This window comes from Mastomys coucha, unplaced genomic scaffold, assembly GCF_008632895.1.
Source record: "Mastomys coucha isolate ucsf_1 unplaced genomic scaffold, UCSF_Mcou_1 pScaffold22, whole genome shotgun sequence".
Lineage (NCBI taxonomy): Eukaryota > Metazoa > Chordata > Mammalia > Rodentia > Muridae > Mastomys > Mastomys coucha.
The window spans coordinates 188076009-188094923 of NW_022196905.1; the positions used below are offsets into that span (position 1 = coordinate 188076009).

General features: G+C 42.9%; 1 long non-coding RNA gene across 1 annotated transcript; it reads left to right on the forward strand.

Moving 5' to 3' along the window:
• The first annotated feature begins 14691 nt into the window (after positions 1 to 14691).
• Positions 14692 to 16867, forward strand: LOC116071393. The gene is made up of 2 exons (XR_004110868.1): positions 14692 to 14763; positions 16622 to 16867. It is a non-coding gene; the product is annotated as an uncharacterized LOC116071393 (long non-coding RNA).
• Positions 16868 to 18915: the final 2048 nt, after the last annotated feature.

Consider the following 18915-nt stretch of genomic DNA (forward strand, 5'->3'; position numbering starts at 1 on the left):
CAGGTATGGCTCAGTTGAGAATATTGATTATAAGCTGTGACAACATTAAGATACATTTCCAACAAACTATTTTTGCGTTTTTTTTTTTTTTTTTCATTTTCTGGTTTTTCAAGACAGGGTTTCTCTGTATAGCCCTGGCTGTCCTGGAACCCATTCTGTAGACCAGGCTGGCCTCAAACTCAGAAATCTGCCTGTCTTTGTCTCCAAGTGCTGGTATTAAAGGCATGCACCACCACCACCCCCAACAAGCTGTTTTGAAATATACTGTTCAGCAGATGTAGAAGGATGTGTGTCATAGAATGATTTTTCTTTAAAAAAAGATTTAACTGAAGAAAATTTTTTTCAAAAAAATAATTTTGTCCTAAGCTGAATTTGATTTCAAGTGTAAATTTTTATGCTGACCTTTCAAGGATTTCTATGACATTCCCTATAATTTGGAGAGGGTCATTTGCAGCTGGCTCTATAGGATTTGTAGGATTCAACATAATTATTTATGAATTTGATGATTGTATCTATAATTAAAAAGAACATTTAATCTTAACATTTTCTTTCTTGATAATAATTAGTTTCTTAGATGGGACTCATGGAGATAATGCTCTTGCTTTGCCATATTCCAGCATTTGTGGGGGGGGGATGAAAATTCCATACTTTGCAAATTCTACCCACTTCCTGGTGTGCATCATGGCAATGCCCAGGTGGACACTTCTCCTTTATAATAATTAACTGACAGTTAACTGCCCAGTCAGCCGCAGTTCCTGTTCCCGCTCTTAACCAGGGAGTTAATGTTTGTTCAGAGTGCAGAGAGACAGAGAAGCAAAGAGTATCTCCCCTCCACCACCACCTCTGGTCCTGATGCTGCTCCTATCTGGAGCCTTCCTTTCAATCATGGCTGCAATTATGATAACTGCGCTGTGGTCTCCTCCACTCAGCTCCCAGTTCTTGCAATGGCCACCAGGCAACTCCGCAGAGCACTTGCCTGCCTGACTCACCTCAGAACTTAAACCCTGGTGTGTCTTCACTGCCCACACGGATGCCTCTGTGTCCCATCAAGCTTCATTAAAAAACACAAGTTCAAGTGCAAAATTCTTAAGAATGTCTACATTAGGGCAATGGAATTAAACCAGATATTATACTACTTGCAGGAAGCCAGGCACAAAAAGACTTCATATACATTATGATCCCATTTTTTAAAAGATCAAGTCACATAGTCATGAAACCAGGTCATAGCACTCAATTGAATGCTATCTCCTGTCAATAGTCCTGAGGGCACTGGAGCAGGTACCAGGTGTCATTTACAGTGTCACCCCACATTCTGTCACCAGGGGCTGTGTCACCCCACGTTCTGTCACTACATTGTGTCACCTCTTCCATAGCTCTACTGTGAGTCCCCCCAGTGGTAGCCACAACTATCTTGGACTATAAATATTTGAGACAATTGCTTCACAATTCCAGCGGGTCATCCCATTCAGCAGACCCCTCTGATAAATACCTTTTTCCCCCCTTGCTTAAACAGATAAAGACCTTACATTCAGGCCCTGATAGAACCTTACTTTTCTCTTTCCAGTTAGGGCCCACATCTGTTCTTTCTGCTGGTAGTGATGTCTGGGAGATAGGGGCTCAGCCAACCTCGAGAGATAACATCCTATGATGCAAGCTCAGAGTCTAAAGGGAACAAGAGAAGGGACCGTGCTTGACTGATATGCTGGTATGTATTCAAGCTATAACATTCCAAAGTAAAGCTAAGCTGACAAGGAGAGAGGTCACTGTCCTTGCTTTCCTGCTGAGTCTGGGAGGGCTATGAAACTGGGCTATGGGTTAGCTGTGCTTTGTCTCCTGAAGATGTGCAGAAAGCTGTATGGCATTGGAGGGCTATGAAGGTTTACGACAGCGGTTCTTAGCCTGTAGGTCGAGACCCCACACAGGGGTCACAGAAAAGGTACCCTGATTGTCAGATATTCTCATTGTGATTTGTAACAGAAGCAAAATTACAGTTACAAAGTAGCAATTAAATAATTTTATACTTGGGGGGTCACTACAACATGTGAGCTGTATTAAAGGGTCATAGCATTAGGAAGGTTAAGGACCACTGGTTTAATGGGTGGGGCATATTGCAAGGGAATTAGGCCATCGTGGACATTCATCCTTCTGACAGATTAATACTGGTCTCATGGAGTGAACGAGTTCCCATGAGAATAGATTGTTACAAAAAAGGGTGGGGGGGGGGGGGGAGGCTGAACCTTTGAGTTCTAAAAGTCTTCCAGACACTCTCCTGCCGTTGTCACGTCACTCACCATGAGAACCTCACCAGAGCCTAGAGGCACTGTGCTTTGGACCTCCATAACTGTGGGCTAAATGACCTTTTCTTTACACATTTCACTCAGACACTGCAGAACAGCAGCAGAAAGCAGGCTAAGATAGCCGTCATCAATAAGACACAGTAACAACATCGAAGCCTGGACTTCCCTGGCAGCCCAGACACTGAAACAGTATCCTGGGTAATGCCGGAATCAGCATTAAACAGCTGTCACTTGGCCTAGTTTGCTTTCTGTTGCTGCGATTAAAAACACTGACCAAAGGCAACACACCCACAGGGCAATCTGATTAAGGCAGTCTCTTCCTCCCATACTCCTTCTTCCCAGGCAACTTGTTTGTCTCAGTTGACGCCTGAAGCTAATTATGACAGCTTCCCACACATCTTGGGGGACATGTCATAGTCGGGAATAGGGCACTTGATAACAAAGAGTACAGACTGGTGATTCCTGGGCCTGTATGGAAAGAGAAGGCACTCACTCAGGCGTGAAGACGTCTAGTCATTGATTGGCTAATGGGCAAATGCTTTAAGCTCTCTTCTAGCTGCTGTTTTAAATCGCCATCAATAAATAGTCCACCGTATCTCCTATAAGTATGTCAGTTTTGTGATACGCTTAAAATTCTGAGTTTTGTGGTCAAGAGGCAGGCAAAAACATTTTCCTTGAACTTACAAGTTCAAGTACATGGCAGAGTGAACTCTGACCTCCTATGGCTTATTGATGACAAGACTTGTGTTTGTCCTATGCCGTTCCTGCCTGGTGCCCTATTAAAGTGAATTAGCAGAGCTCGAGAATCTCATCACTGATCGCATGGCATGAAAGCTTTAAAAACTGCCACAGTGATTGCTCTGTGTGTGGGGTGTGTGTGTGTGTGTGTGTGTGTGTGTGTGTGTGTGTGTGTGTGTGTGTATACACTCACCTGCTGGGTACATGCACATGAGGACCAGAGTGGGTATGTTCCTCTACTACTCTATCCATTACTGTCTAGAATGAGCTCATTTATGGCAGGGCTGGCTGACTATCCAGAAAGCTCCTGGAATCCTTCTGTCTCTGCCTCCCAGTGCTGCTATTATAGCCGTACACCAAGCCTGGCTTTTTACGTGGCTAGTTAGCATCCGAATTTGGGTCTTCATACTTGTGTGGCACGTACTAAACTCACTGTGCACCCTCCCCAGCCTTGGGAATTGTTTCAAAAAACAAAGATTTCTAAAGTAGCATTTGACAGAGGCCAAACAGGAATCCTTCTACATCTGGTTTCTAGTCACAACATGCCTGTAACAGTTGTTGCACCGCCTACATTCACAGTTCACTAAACAGATGTGATAGCTTGGTGTCACATTAGCTGAGCCAGCACCGGAACACAGCTCTTGTGCTTCCAGGACATTCGCTGCCTGAGTTTGAGTGTGACTGGCTTCCCTCCACCCAATCCCTTTTTTGCCTCTACTCCTTGCTCTGCAATGTATAATTCATCAGTCTTACAAATCAGCCCAGCCTGCCACAATTGCTTTGAGGGTATCCTTTCATTCACACGATAATTGATGCTATTGTATTGCAGTGGCCATTGGGCTGCTTCAGAAAGCGTGGTGAGCACCCATCTTCACATGGCAACATACCATCCATCATTTGTGGAAATTGGATTATTGACAGGCAAACTACACATCTTTGCAAAAATTGGTCACATTGTGTTTTCAGAACAAGGCCCAGTGTCCTTTATGGACATGGAGTCATCACTTCTGGGAGGGCTCCACTCCTCTGCAGCCCGAGAATCCAAGGAAATAAATATGTCCTCACTGTAGATGGAACTGGGCAATCACTTGAAGGCTTGGTTATAAAGAGTGCACACAGTTTCCAGGTAGTCTAACTAAGTCCTTGTCCTCTGTGGAAACATCACCAAGTAAACATTGTGTTGACTTAGCCAACACCTCATGATTGGGTTCTTTACGCATATCCATCCAACTATAGTGGCAGGACTAGAAGGTTGTAGGATATGATATGTACAAATGTCAGAAAGAAGTCTCCACAAATCCGGAGAAACCTGAATAAAGCAGTACATGCTCTATCATTCATGTTCTGTGTGATAGGTCATACCCAGACTTCTATGAAATTATACTTCAACGAGAACTGTTAAATTATTTAAAGGGGGCTGGAGAGATGGCTCAGCAGTTCAAAGCACTTGCTGCATCTCCAGAGGACCTGGGTTCTGTTCCCAACACCTATGTCAGACTTCTCCCAGCAGTCTGTAACTCTAGCTCCAGGGGATCTGACTCCCTCTTCTGACCTCCATGAGCACACACACTCACATACACACACACACACACACACACACACACATTCACATAAAAATAAAAATAAAATTTAAAAATGACTGAAGAACCTAAGAAACAGAAAACAGTATTTCTATGATTATAAATGACCCACTGGTTTTGTATTTTTGGTTTTGTTAGACTCAGAGTCTTGCTTTTATCCTAAGCTGTTCTCAAACTCACAATACCTCAGCTTCCCAAGTGCTGGGTGTACAGGCATGGGCTACCACATCGGGCTTTTTTTTCATAGAAAAATTTTATAGTGGGTATCTGTCCCCTGATAAATAGATAAATAAGTTGTGGCAGATTCAAACATTGGAATATTGCTTGTCAACAAAAAGAAATGAAATTTTGACATGTGGCATAGCATGACTGAGCCTTGAAATCTCTCAAAGTGAAATAAGCCGGTCACAGGGGACCACACGTAGCATGACACCTTTGCACAACATGTCCAGAAGAGAGGGCACCTGTTGCACCATCTGACAAACACGTGAGAGAAAGTCGAATTGTGCACTTTGAAAGGATGTATGTTATAATGCATGTCTCTTATCGTCATAAAGCTCCACACTTCTGCTTTTCGGTTTTAAAGTGTTAATGGCTCCTTCCGAATTAGAATACAACGATAACAATTAGAAGACTCTGGACTGAGAACTGGGTCACTTGGATCATTAACTCCAGGTTAAAGCCATGTAGTAGGCACTGAACACTGCCATTTAAAAGGGCAAGGTTATAAATAGCCTGGCTGTTATGCCCTCTTGCAGTGTAACATGATGACTGTGTCTCCCTGACACCCTGTCAAATCTGCAGTGAGGATCTAAAGAAAGCTGTCATAAATGTTGCTGTGATGGGGAAGGTGAGACCCGACTAGGGGTTAGTGTGTTGTGTTCCTGGACACCAAAGCTCACAAGTTCAGTTAAAGCAGCAGTTCTCAACCTGTGGGTCTCGATCCATTTGGGGACTGAACGACACTTTCACAGGGGTTGTATATCAGATATAATGCAGATTTGATTTTTACATTACGATTTATAACAGCAACAGAACTATAGTTACCAAGTAGCAACGAAGATAATTTTATGGTTGAGGGATACCATCACGTGAGGAACTGTATTAAAGGGTCGCAGCATTAGGAAGGTTGAGAATCCACTGAGTTAAAGGATGAATGACAGAGATTTGTGGCTCGGGTGCAAGGGCTAACCGCCCTGTAAACTGGTAAACCCACAAACTGAGCCCCACAGTCTTGTACAACAGTGTGTGTAGTGTCAGACGCAGTCTTTGGGGAGCACTGACCAAAGTGTGTTAAGTGTCAGTGGAATCCTCTTGTGACTGCATAGGGCTCGTACCCAAGTGGTTCAGTATGGTCTGGGACCAATTCACACAAGTGTGGGAAAAGGTTCTCCAGTGCATCTTCAGCCACAATAGTATGGGAGAGAACTGGAGGATAATTATGAAATAAATTCTTAAAACATTATTATGGAATTCATAATGAATCTGTGTAACATTTTTACTGCAATTTAACTTTACCTAATCATTTAAACAAGGTACAAAGAAACTCTATGACTCTCTTTATGAAAGTGCAACCCAACATTAAAATCTTCTGAGAAGAGCCTGAGAATATCACGAATTGAGAATATTACTCTGTGAATGTCTTCAGGAGGTGGGGTGCATGTGATTGCATATAGAGAGACCAGAGGTTGTCTCCTCTTCCTCCATTTTTGAGACAGGATCTCCCAATGAACCTAGAGCATATTGATTCCTTGAGTCTTTCTAGCCAGTAAGGTTCAGGGGTCCTCTGTGTCAGCCCCCTCTTACCCAGCTCTTGGGTTACAGGCATACCTTCCTTTTTGCCTAGATTCTAGGGATCTGAGTTCAAGCTCTCACGCTTGCGTGGCTATAAGCTCTTTGCTGATGGAGCCACCTTCCTAGTGTCAATGTATGTCAATGCAAGCTCAAGGCAATGGCTTCCTTTTTTATTTTTCTAGCAATGCTGGAAATGGAACCTAGGACCTCACTCATGCTAGGTAAGTGCTCGTCACTGAATGGCAGCCCCAGCTTCCCATCAAGGTCTTAATTGCTCTTTTCAGCTGTGTTTTATTGCATACTTATACTGGAAATTACAGTATAAGCAATTGCTGCAATTGCTTTCAAAAGACCTAAGAGTCCAGCTGGATTTCAGAACTCTCTACTCCGTGGACAAGCTGTGTCTCTTACTCATAGGTCAAAGAGCATGAGCTTCGTATGCACTGAACCGCTTAAGATCTTGTATGGATTTGCCTTAAATTTAGCTATATTTAACCTTTTTAGATTAATGTAATTTAAATAGGTTAGTTTATTAGTTACTCATAAAATAAATTACTAATACATGTAATCTAATTAAAAGTAAAGGATTAAAAGCCAACACCTTCTGGTCCTTTTTCTCCTTTACTTTGCGGAGTGCCTTTGTATCCCCTTACACTGCTCAGTCTCCTTAGAGTTGTCCTCTAGCTGGGCAGTGGTGGCGCATGCCTTTAATCACAGCACTTGGGAGGCAGAGGCCAGCCTGGTCTACAGAGTGAGTTCCAGGACAGCCAGGGCTACACAGAGAAACCCTGTCTCAAAAAAACAAAAAAACAAAGCAAAACAAAAAAACAACAAACAAAAGATGTTGTCTTCTATTTGGCTGTCTGTTGCTATAACAAAATCCCTGGGGACTGATTACTTCATACAGAAAAGAGGTTTATCTTCTCATAGTTCCGGAGATCCAAGAGTGGGGCATCAGTGTCTACTGGAAACTCTTGGGCTACAACATGCTTAGTGGCTATCCTTAAACAGCAGAGCATGTGCAAGAGAGAGGTCCCATGTTGAGCAAGACAAACAGCTAAGGAAGCAAACTTTACGTTGTGATGACCAGCTCGATCCCCAACAATCCAGTCTCACAAAAGCAAGAACTTGTTTCAAGGTGAAGGCAGACATCCCTGAGTTACACACTAATTCCTAAAATGTGCTTTCTCCTAACACTACGTTGTTGGGAACCAACAGTCCAGCAACAGAACTTCCAGGTAACATCATGTGCTACCCACAGCAGCCTGTATGACCAGCTCAGCCTAAACACCTGGAAAGGCTCCCACCAGAAGCTTTGGTCTGTCTATTCTTCCCTCTGAGCCTTTCGGGCTATTTTAAACAGTGACCTGGGCTCTCTTTGTAGTTTTATTTTGTGATACAGTTTTTATTGTTTTGCATTTCAAAGTGTAACTTTCCATTGTTTAAAACACTATAGTCTCACCCATGGCTAGCCTCGGGTATTAAGGGAGATAAGATGCTCTCTCGTAAACTGTCCCTGGAAATCAAACAGAGCTGTTCATAGATTCATGTTCCTTCTAGTCTGCTTGTATCATAGGGGGTTGTTTTCAAGTCTAATTTGTACCAGACACCCCAAGATTCAAACAAACCTATTCTTCCCCGTCTTCATATCTGAAGCACTCAATCTTTTTAAAAAAATCTGGTGGTAAACTATCAACATCATATAACTTACTAGTCCGTGTGTGCCCTGGGAAAATCTTATGCTCCTCACTCTTAAGTCAGGAAACAGCCTCATCTGATATGGTTTTTCTAAGTCTGCATTCATTATACAACCTTCTAATCGAATCTGTTCCAGCGGAGTTATCGATGCCGGTTACATTGGTAGGCTTATCTATCACTGTTAATTGATAACCTTGGTAATTGAAGTTTAAAATTTAAAAACAAAGGAAGAAGGGGTCAGTGAAATGGTTCAGTGGGCAAGGGTGCTTGGGACCCAGCCTGATGATGTGGCTTTGATCCTTGGAACTTACATGATAGAAGAAGAAAATCAAATTGGGCAAGCTGTTGTCTCTGATCTCAACACACACACACACACACACACACACTGTGACACATACTAAAATCAACGCAAAAAAATTTCAATAAAGGGGAAAGATAAGAATTAAAAGGAAAGAAAATGTTTTAAAAAGAGCAGATGGTTAAAAACATCAGTTCCAGGGTAGGAATGAAGGCAGCGGTACATTTGCCAAATGAGGCCCCGGCTTGACCCTCAGCCCTGCCAAAAGGAAGGAAAAGGAAAGAAACTCAATTTTATTTCTAATAACAGCTTTATTAAGATATAGTTCACACAGCATACAATTTACCCATTTAGAGTGTTCAATTCAGTGACTTAATAGATGCACGGAGTTGTACTGCCATCATGGAATAATTTTAGAATGCCTCATCGCCTCAAAGAAATTTCAGAGCAGATCAGTCCTCGGCTGCCATCCCTGAGGCACCTAGCCCCTGAGGTACTGTGGGAGCACCAGTTCCTTTGTGTCTGCATGGACTTGATTTTTCTGGACATTGCCTCTAAAGTAGGGGCAGCTTCTTTCATCGAGCATGCTATCATCAAATTCCACCCATGTCATAGTGTCATCTATCAGTAGCTAATGCATTCTTGAACTGTTAGACATTGTAGTTAGTCAATAAAACATGATTATTATAATATTTTAGCCTGTTTTCTTTCCTTCTGTGTGCTGAGGATCACACCCATAGCTTCACACAGGCTAGGTCAGTACTTTGCCATTGATGCATATACCTCACCTTATAGTATTACAATGCTGGGTTTTGTGTATGAATTTTTTGGTTCTCTTGAGTACCTGTCCAGGCATGGGCTTGCTGGATCATGTGACAATTCTAGGTTTGCTGGATTTGAGGAACTGCCGGGGTGCTTTTATGTCTCCATCAGCCATACCTGAGGGTCCAGTGCCCAACTTGTTATTCTTTTTTACAACCATCTTTGTGGGTGTGAAGTGGTATCTCGTGCGACTATCTACTTTTACTGGAACATGGAGAGCTAGTGGGCCATTACTAATCCTGGTGCCATCTGATAGATGTATGCTCCTTACACTGCTTCTATTGTCCTTCAGATCAGTATTTCTCAATTTGGTTTTTTTTTTTTTTGTACTCTGTGCCCTCCTTTAAAAAAAAATATCAAAGCTTATGCCTCCATGAGAGTCTCATCTGTTCCTATCATTTGAGCCTGTTATCTGAGACTTTTTCTTTTTTAATTTCAAAGACCAGTAACATAAATCTGCCAACTTAGTACTGGCTAGTTACCAAGAACAATAAACACAATTTCATCCAAAAGAAGAGATTGAACCTTCAGAAGAATAGAGGAATGATTGCAAGATAAAAGCCTTTTTTTTTTTTTTTTTTTTTGAGACAGGGTTTCTCTGTGTAGCCCTGGCTGTCCTGGACCTCATTCTGTAGACCAGGCTGGCCTCGAACTCAGAAATCCGCCTGCCTCTGCCTCTGCCTCCCAAGTGCTGGGATTAAAGGTGTGCGCCACCACTGCCCGGCAATAAAAGCCTTTTCTAGATGATTTTTATCTGCAGACACACACACACACACACACACACACACCACAGGCCATCTCCTATTGTGTTTAATTTTCAGCACTAAAATCTGTCATCTCATATGGTATCGTATGACTCCTCTGCTGGAAACTTACATTGGAATAACATTATTGACACTCTAACAGGCCAGTAGACCTCTGATACAGGGTAGGCAGATTGGTGAAGAACAAGAAACGAGATGTTGCCTCAGCCTAAGCCATGGATATTCTTATAGCCAACTCCAAATCATTTTAAGGAGTTTCATCCCTAAAAATACTAGCCCTGCTCAACCAATCTCAATTTAAGATTATCCTTGGAAGGATGTCAAAACTATAAGAGAAAATGATGGTGAGGCCTCCTTAATGGATGGGTAGTTTGATATGTCGGGCATGTATTGGTCAGTCTTAGCCTTTCTGAGAGTGAGGCATTAATGCCTGAAGAAGTACACAGGTCCTCATAAATTGTTCTTGCCTGGAAAATTGAAGGAGGTGGGAGAGAGGCTGCTCAATGGTTACAAGCACTGCCTGCTCTTCCAGAGAGCGTAATTCAATTCACAGCACCCACCAGGAGGTGCACAAGTATCTGTAACTCCAGTCCCAGGGAATCTGAAGCCCTCTTCTGACCTCCATGGAGACCAGGTATGCACATGGTGCACGGACATACACACAGGCAAAACACGAATATACATGAAATAAAATACAAATCTATAAGATTGAACCTGAGCTGCTGTTTAGATGTCTAGGTCTAACTATCAACTTAGAGGACAAATGAGCTGCGTTTAGATGTTGTAAATGTGGGAAAGGACTGGTACAGCATATAAGAGATGCTGCAACCCACTTTGGTGGGGAGGGGAACTTTGGAAGTAGAGTTCTACTTAGTGTGTGCATCCTCTGGGTTTCAATCCAGAGAGAAAGAGAGAGGAAGGGAAGGAGGGAAGAGAAGAAAGAAGGGAAGAACAGAGGGAGAGAAGGCAGGAAGAAGAATTAAAGTAAAGCAATTTACACACAATTTCAGTATTAGGTGGTATTAGGAATGGCTACTGATCTCCTTAAGAGATCATCATCATCATCATCATTATCATCATCATCATTTGTGCATGTGTATTTGGATGACAGGGTTTCTCTGTGTAGCCTTGGCTGTCTTGGAATTCACTCTGTAGACCAGGCTGGCTTCACACTCAGAGATCTGCCTGCCTCTGACTCCCAAAAATATGTGCATGTATTACATATTTTTAGTATTTACTAATTACCCCAAGACATAGGCACTGAAGTATTTATAAGACATAAGTTTGTGATTGCTTTGAAATGCACAAGGAAAGTAGGAGATACACAGCATGATGAGGGAAATTTTGACAAGTGTTGAAATTGCAGATGGATCCAAGAACACAGTGTACCACTTTCTTTACTGGTGTGCACGTTAGAAAAATTAGATAGTAAAAAGTTAAATAATGAGTCACTTCAAGGATTCCCACACTTAGTGACCTGGGAAGAGGTTTCTGGCCACAGTATGGGGAGGGTGGGGAGATGGGGAAGTAGAATTGAAAGCATCCCTTCTGAATCCAAAGAGACAACTGGGAGGTTAAGAGCAAGGTAGCTAGAATTTGGAGGCTAGCGGACCAGAGCAGAGAGCGTGACCTGGAAGGGGGTGGGCAGCTCCCAGGTAGCACACCTATCAAAGTGGAGAGTGAGTGGCTTATAAGTTTAGAGGAACCATCTGTATCCAGGGAAAAAACCACTGCTAAGGGTGAAGCAAAGAAACCCACTGATTACACAGTCAGGACGTAACTGACTTCCACAACATGGGTGGAGAGGCCTTGTGATACACAGGATACTGCAACAAGTGCCTAGCTCAAGCATTCGTTATTGGCTTAGTGACCAGGCCAAACCAGCCAGCCTTACATTAAGATTTATTAATTCCACCTAAAAAGTGTTAAAGTGGGACTTGAAAAGATTAAACTATTTCTCTTTGGGGGTATTTTTTTAAACTATTTATTTATTTATTTTTATGTGTATGAGTACACTATAACTGTACAGATGGTCGTGAGCCATCATGTGGCTGCTGGGAATTGAATTCAGGACAGCCCCCACTCACTCCGCTTGCTCCAGCGTAATATACTGTAGCTGTCTTCAGATGCCCCAGAAGAGGGCGTCAGATCCCATTACAGGTGGTTGTGAGCCACCATGTGGTTGCTGGGATCCAAACTCAGGGCTTTCAGAAGAGCAGTCAATGCTCTTACCCACTGAGTCATCTCACCAGCCTGGGATTTATTATTTTTATTTTATGTATATGTGTGTTTTGTTTGCACATGTGTATGTGCACCATATGTGTGTGCCGTACCTTCAGAGGTCAGAGGAGGGCTTGGGATCTCCTGGAAGCAGAGCTGCAGATGGTTGTGAGCAGCCACGTGGATGCATGGTATTTAGCGACAAAGGAGCAGCTCTGTGGAGTTGTGGGCTGCAGGGTTGTGGAACTGGAGTTTGCTGAGGAGGAGCAGGGGCTCCTAAAATGTTTAGGTAAAGTTATAGTTGGCACTGCAGGGTTTGATGTGGAACTATGCATCTATAGGTCTAAGAAACTCAACAGAGTCCAATCGCAAGAAACTAGAAGGAAGAAACCAAAAGCAGATTGTTAAATAACAAGGAGGGAAGAAAACAAGTGAGAGGGCTCAGCAGGTAAAGGGGCTTGCCACCAAACCTCAGGACCTGAGTTTGATCCCTGGGACCCATGTGGTGAAAGGAGAGAACAGATTCCTTCAATATGTTCTCTGATCCCCACCGGCACACAATGACTTAGACACACACACACACACACACACACACACATACACACGAATAAATAAGTGCAGTGAGACATTTTTGGAACCAGAAACATAAAACCAAAATCTCAACAAAGCACAATATATTAAAACTGTCAACCTAGACTGTTACATCTAACACAGATTTGAAAGCACAAGAAGACTTTTTTAGAGATGAAAAAGCTGATCAAATTCATCACCATGAGGTCCATGCCACAAGAAATGTAAAAGGTCATGGCATGCAGTTCAGCTGGTAAAGTGCTTGCCCGGCATACAAGCTCTGGGCTCTGCTCTGGAGTACCTTCTCCAGACAGGTGTGGTGGTTCGTGGTTGTAATCACAGCTCCCAGAGGTGAATTCAGGAAGACCAGAAGTTCAAGGCCATCCCCATCCTCCAGAGTGGATCTGAGGCCAGCTTGGGCTACATGAGCCTTGTCTGAGAAAACAGAACAGAACAAAAGGAATTCCCTGAGGAGAAATCTGGAATAGAGAACAGTAGAAGCGACAATAATATAAGAAATAGTTTTTGTTTATTTGTTTGTTTGGTTTTGGTTTTGTTATGTTTTGTTTCTTTGCATTTTACTCATAAAAAAAAAAAAACTTACATGTTTCTATATGTACAACTATAGTTTTCAAAAAGCCAAGTATGTGGCTGGAAAGATGGCTCAGCAGGTTAGGAGCAAAGGACCAGGGTTCAGGTCCCAGAACCCACATGGTGGCTTACGGAGTTCATAAACAATTTTTGTTTATGATCACTAATTCCAGAGGATCCTACGTTGTCTTCTGACCTCTGATGACATCAGGCACACAACATGGCACACGCAGGCAAAACACTCATACACATAAAATAAAGAAATAAAATAAAAAGCATTCCAGAGGCTGAATGAAGCAAGAACAAGTTCAAGGCCAGCCTAAGACACAGGATGAAACGTCATTTCAAAAAGAAGCATTCTCTTTTAAAAATCAGAGAGTGGTCTCTTCAAAGATTTACTTTTTAAAATAAGTGTATGTGTGGCTATGCACACTTGTGCTTGCAGTTGGCTTTGGAGGCCAGAAGAGACATTGGATCTCCTGGAACTGGAGTTACAGACAGTTGAGCCTCTCAGCCTATGTGCTGGGAGTGCAGAGCAGTCCACACCCTCTGCGGTCCTGCTAAGGCCCTGCCTCAGGCCTGTGCTGCTGTCTTTGAAGTGGATGTGTGGGAAGACTCCTAACATGAAGTACATGGTTAGTAAGTTAAAATGTTTATGTGGGATATAGAAACTTTTCATGGAGAACATCAAGAAGCGAGTATTCTAAGCTCTGCAGGTAGTAGTCTTAGCCACAGTTGCTCAGCTCTGTCCTCATGACCCAAGAGCTATCGAAGATGATATACTTCACAAGCCACGTTTGGTTCCTGAACCCTTGGTTTGAGAACCCTTGACACACGCTGTAAACCCCAAACCAATAGTTAATGAAAACAGAGGTATAAGTCAGACAAAGGTGATCGAGCACACGCTTAAAAAAGACTCCACAGATTCTAGTAAAGAGAATGTGGCCTCTGTTCCAAGCCCTGGACACACTGAAGCCTGTAACAGGAGGCAGGACCGAAGACAGACAAACTAAATGGAAATATTTCTTGACCACACAATTCAGCTCCAGCGACAACAGCTCAGTGCCTTCTGGAGTTGGAGGTCCTAGTGGATTTAAAGTAGAAAGCCCAGGAACGGGAAATCCAACCCAATCTCGACACAGGAGACTCAGGGAACCTCACTTTTTGGCTGATGTTCAATGAATGACTTGTTTGTACAAAAGAGCGCAATGAGGCTTTTTTATTTTTTAACAAACGCAATGTTTGACCTTGAGCTGTATCGGGTTTTTTTTCTTTTTTTTTTCTGAGACACTCTGCTAACCGTTACAGAGGCTGTTGTCATGGTTACTCACAGGCAGCTATTGGTTGCGATAGTGAAGAGCCAAGGCTACAGGGCTGAGAGAGAGATGTGTGTATGTGTGTGGCGGGGGGCGGGGTTCTTCATGTTAAAACTACTCCTGCATGTTATGTCGGGTGGCCTCTCTTGAAGCAGCACTTTGAACAGGCAATGCCCTTTTGAATGAGTGTGAGGTCTGCGTATGGTAACTGCCTTGCCTGATGAGGAATCTCTGAAGACGTGGGTTTTTTTTTCTCTCCTTTGAACCTGATTTGTATTAGATTTATATATGGAATATTTTCATTTCACATTTGTTTACTTTTCTCTTATTGTTAAATTGATTTTATGTAAAATAGGACTGTGCAGTCAATTTTTGTTTACTGACGCACACCCTTTGCAAAAATCAGCGAGGTGGGCTATTTTCAGTCAGTTTTAATCTTCAAGCAGGCATACTTCCCATTAAGTAATTGTTGTCAGTCATACACTACATTTTTTATTCTGTCTTAGAATATAATTGAAATAGAAATCAACAAATTTTTTTGAGAATGTTAACACCGCAGTCATAAATTTCCTCTTTGCTCATTATATGAACCTACTAGGCGACTGCCTCATTGCTCTCCAGTGGCTCTCCATTGGAGTCTCTGAGAACCCAGACCCTCTGGATTTTTACTATTTAAATCTGAAGGGAGGAGGGAGAGAAATTAATAAATACTGAGTGTGATCTGGTTTCCCTGAAGATCCGTAGAAATTGCTCAAACTAGCACGTAAGAGCAGAGGCAGATTCGAGGCCCATCCAGGGCTTAAGTGAGCGGCATTGTGTGGTACTGAATTGGGAAACGGGGAGAAACGCTGTTGTTGGAGACAGCGTCTGTAGAGCTTCTTACAGACGAGCCTGGCAGGGCCCTTCGCTGAGAAAAGGAGCAATGGGAGAGGCCCCGCTTCAAGCAGAAAGACAAGAGACTCTGCCTGAGGTGTGCTGAGCCTGGACATTTTTAAGCTACCGGAGCAGTTATATCAGCATCTTGCTCAGCCACCAGCAGAGAGGCTTTTCCTGCAGTAGACAGGAACAAATACAAAGACCACGGCTGGACAACGTGTAGAGAGTGAGAGACCTTGGAACACTCTGTCCTACATGGGATGTCTCCATCAAATCCCTCCCCTCAAGGCTCAAGAAACCCAAAAGAGGAATCCAAAGACTGTAAAAGCCAGTGGGGATGGAGGACATCAAGGTAACAGTACCTTCCAGGCCCAGGAGGACTGATGCGCATATGAACGCACAGAGACTGTGGAGGCGAACACAAGACCTGTGGAGGTCTAAGTCAGATGAAGTGCCAGTACCGACAGAAGTGGACACAAGCCCCTACCCCTAACACAGACGCTGTCTACAAGTGTCAACTGCTCACAAAGGAAAAATTAGTTTTCTCCAGTGGAGTCTCACTGAGTATACGAATCACCCTTAAGGGCAGGCCCCAAGCCCAGCTTAACATCCAGCACAGAACGAACTCAGTAGTGTTTTGGAGATTATTTGTTTCCATAATGTTTTCTTTGGGCATTTTTCATCTTAGTAGTCTTTGCTTATATATATATGTGTGTGTGTGTGTGTGTGTATATGTATATGATATATATTGCTTCTTTTTGTTTGTTTTGTTTTGTTTGTTTGTTTTTGAGGCAGGGTTTCTCTGTATAGCAAGCCTTGTCTGTCCAGGCTAAACTTGAGCTCACAAAGACCCACCTGCCTCTGCCTCCGAGTGCTGGGATTAAAGGCCTATGCCACCACACCTGGTGTCAATCATGAGTTTCTGATTTTGTGTTTTTATGGGTTTTGTGTGTGTGTCTGCAAGGGTTTTTTTTCCTTCTTTGTTTGTTTGTTTGCTTGCTTTATATTCTCCTGTTTTCTTGCTTTGTTTTGTTAATTTGGTTGTTTCTTTTCTAAGGAGAAGAAGAAGGCATGGAGTCGGATAAGAGGAGAGGACCTGAGGACGACGAGGGAAAACTGTGACCAGAAAGACTATATTGTATGGGACAAAAAAGTATTTCCAATTAAGATCCAAGCAGAGAAGAGAAGCTAAGAAGATCTAAAGTGAGAATAGAAGCTTGGGCTAATGACATCAATTTGGGAGTCATTATCATATAGTAATGACAGAGCTGAGATGAATAAAGATCTATGAATTCAAGGAAAATTCAGAGCTTAGGACTAAGAGTCTTAAGGAATCCTGGCATCCAGTAGCCACAGGAGGCTCGGTGGTGGTGGTAGTAGCGCACACCTTTAATCCCAGCACTTGGGAGGCAGAGGCAGGCGAATCTCTGATTTCAAGGCCAGTTTGATCTACAGAGTGAGTTCCAGGATAGCCAGGGTTACACAGAGAAACCCTGTCCTGAAAGGGAAGGGGGGTGGGAAACAACAACAAAACATCTATGGGATGAAAGTTTCAAATAGTAAGGTGAATTGTTGTGTTAAGTGTGGTCTAGAGCCCAGATAAAATGAACAATAGAGACTCTGTGGGCCTGCGGTCCTGCCCTGAAGTGCATTGTGGTCTTGCCAAGAACTGCATCTAGGCCCTGCAGCAAAGTTCTGTGATTTTTGTGAATGCACTGGGAGTGGGTGGAGCAACAAGCAAAGAGATAGAAACCATAAAACAACACTGTACACCAACAAGCAAAGAGGTAGAAACCATAGAACTAATCGTCTTCTGCTGACTTAGTGCTAAAGAATAGGGAGGGATGCGGTTATCAAAGGGAAAGTGTCACTGGCTGGGCTTTCTGGGTTGTTTGCTCGATTTCTCTTTACTGAAAGATGAAAAAGTCATGAGCAGAAGCTGGTTGAAACCACACCGAGTGAGGCGATCACCAGAGTGAGGAGTACCAGGAGGGGAGGTCCGGTTAACAGAGATGCAGGAGGCAGGCAATTAGATTATAGGGCTGTAGGCTGATGGCTTCAATTAAAGAAGCAGAGGGTGAAATGACAGGAAAGGACCAAAGGTTCGAGGAAACAGCCATTCAATAGAGACAGAAAGTACGGAAACCAGAGAAACTGGGTGAGGACTTCCAGTCTGCACTCTCTCCTGGGCTGGGTATGATTCATTAATGAACGCTCCTTTTCACGGCCCTAATGGAAAGCTTGCTAAAGCTCTTGGTAAATTATCATCAATGCAGACAGCACAGCACTTTCTAAGCACTTTTTCTTCACATAATTTATTGTCTATAGTCTCAGGCATCCCTTTCAAATATCAGATTCAGGGCACGAGAAAGAAAGAACAAGAGCCAACCAAATCTAACTCTTTTCCTCTTTGAAGTTTAAAAGGAATGTGACAGAATTTCTAAAATGCTGAATAATCTTTGAAATGTCCAAAACATACTAATCTCCATATTAGTGCTGATTGGAATGCCAGTGAGGGTTGGTAACAGCGCCCTTTTCAAGGTGGCCTTGGGGAAGTGTTAGCTAAGAGAGTTCCTGCCTCAATGATCTGTGAAAATAAAGGGCTTGTTAAAGATGTAATTAAAGAGGATAGTATTCGGGCTGCAGAGATGGCTCAGCAGTTAAGAGTGCTGACTGCTCTTCTGAAGATCCTGAATTCAAATCCCAGCAACCACATGGTGGCTCACAACCATCTGTAATGCGATCTGATGCCCTCTTCTGGTGTGTCTGAAGACAGCTACAGTGTACTTACATATACAATAAAATAAATCTTAAAAGAAAAAAAAAAGAGGGTAGTATTCAGGAAAAAACCTTAAATAAACATTAAATAAACCTTAGGTTCAAAAGCAAAATAGCTATGCTACATTGAAATAATGACATATTGAAAAGGGTCATGTCAGGTCACCCAAGGGCTATACAGGAGTTCATTTTATATGTCAATTTGACTAAACTGAGGATGTTAGGGCATGCTGTGGTCATGTCCCGTAAGACTAGCTCCCAGTGAGGCAACATAGAGAGGTGATGACACTTACCCTGGACCCCAGATCTCAAGAAATGTGTTATAAGAGTGTGATCATGATCTCTGAATTCCTCTCTTGGCATTCCATCAACCTATGACTTCTCCCTCTTGAACATACTCCTTCCATGGTTCCACCCATCAAGGGACTGATACAGCCAAGGAGACCTATGTGCTACCTAGATTTAACCCTCTGACAGGAAGTCAAGTAAACTTTTTGTCTTGATAAAGAGCTCTGTCTTGGTGATTTTGTTAGATAATCAGAAGATGGGCTAACACTGTGGGTTTCCAGAAGG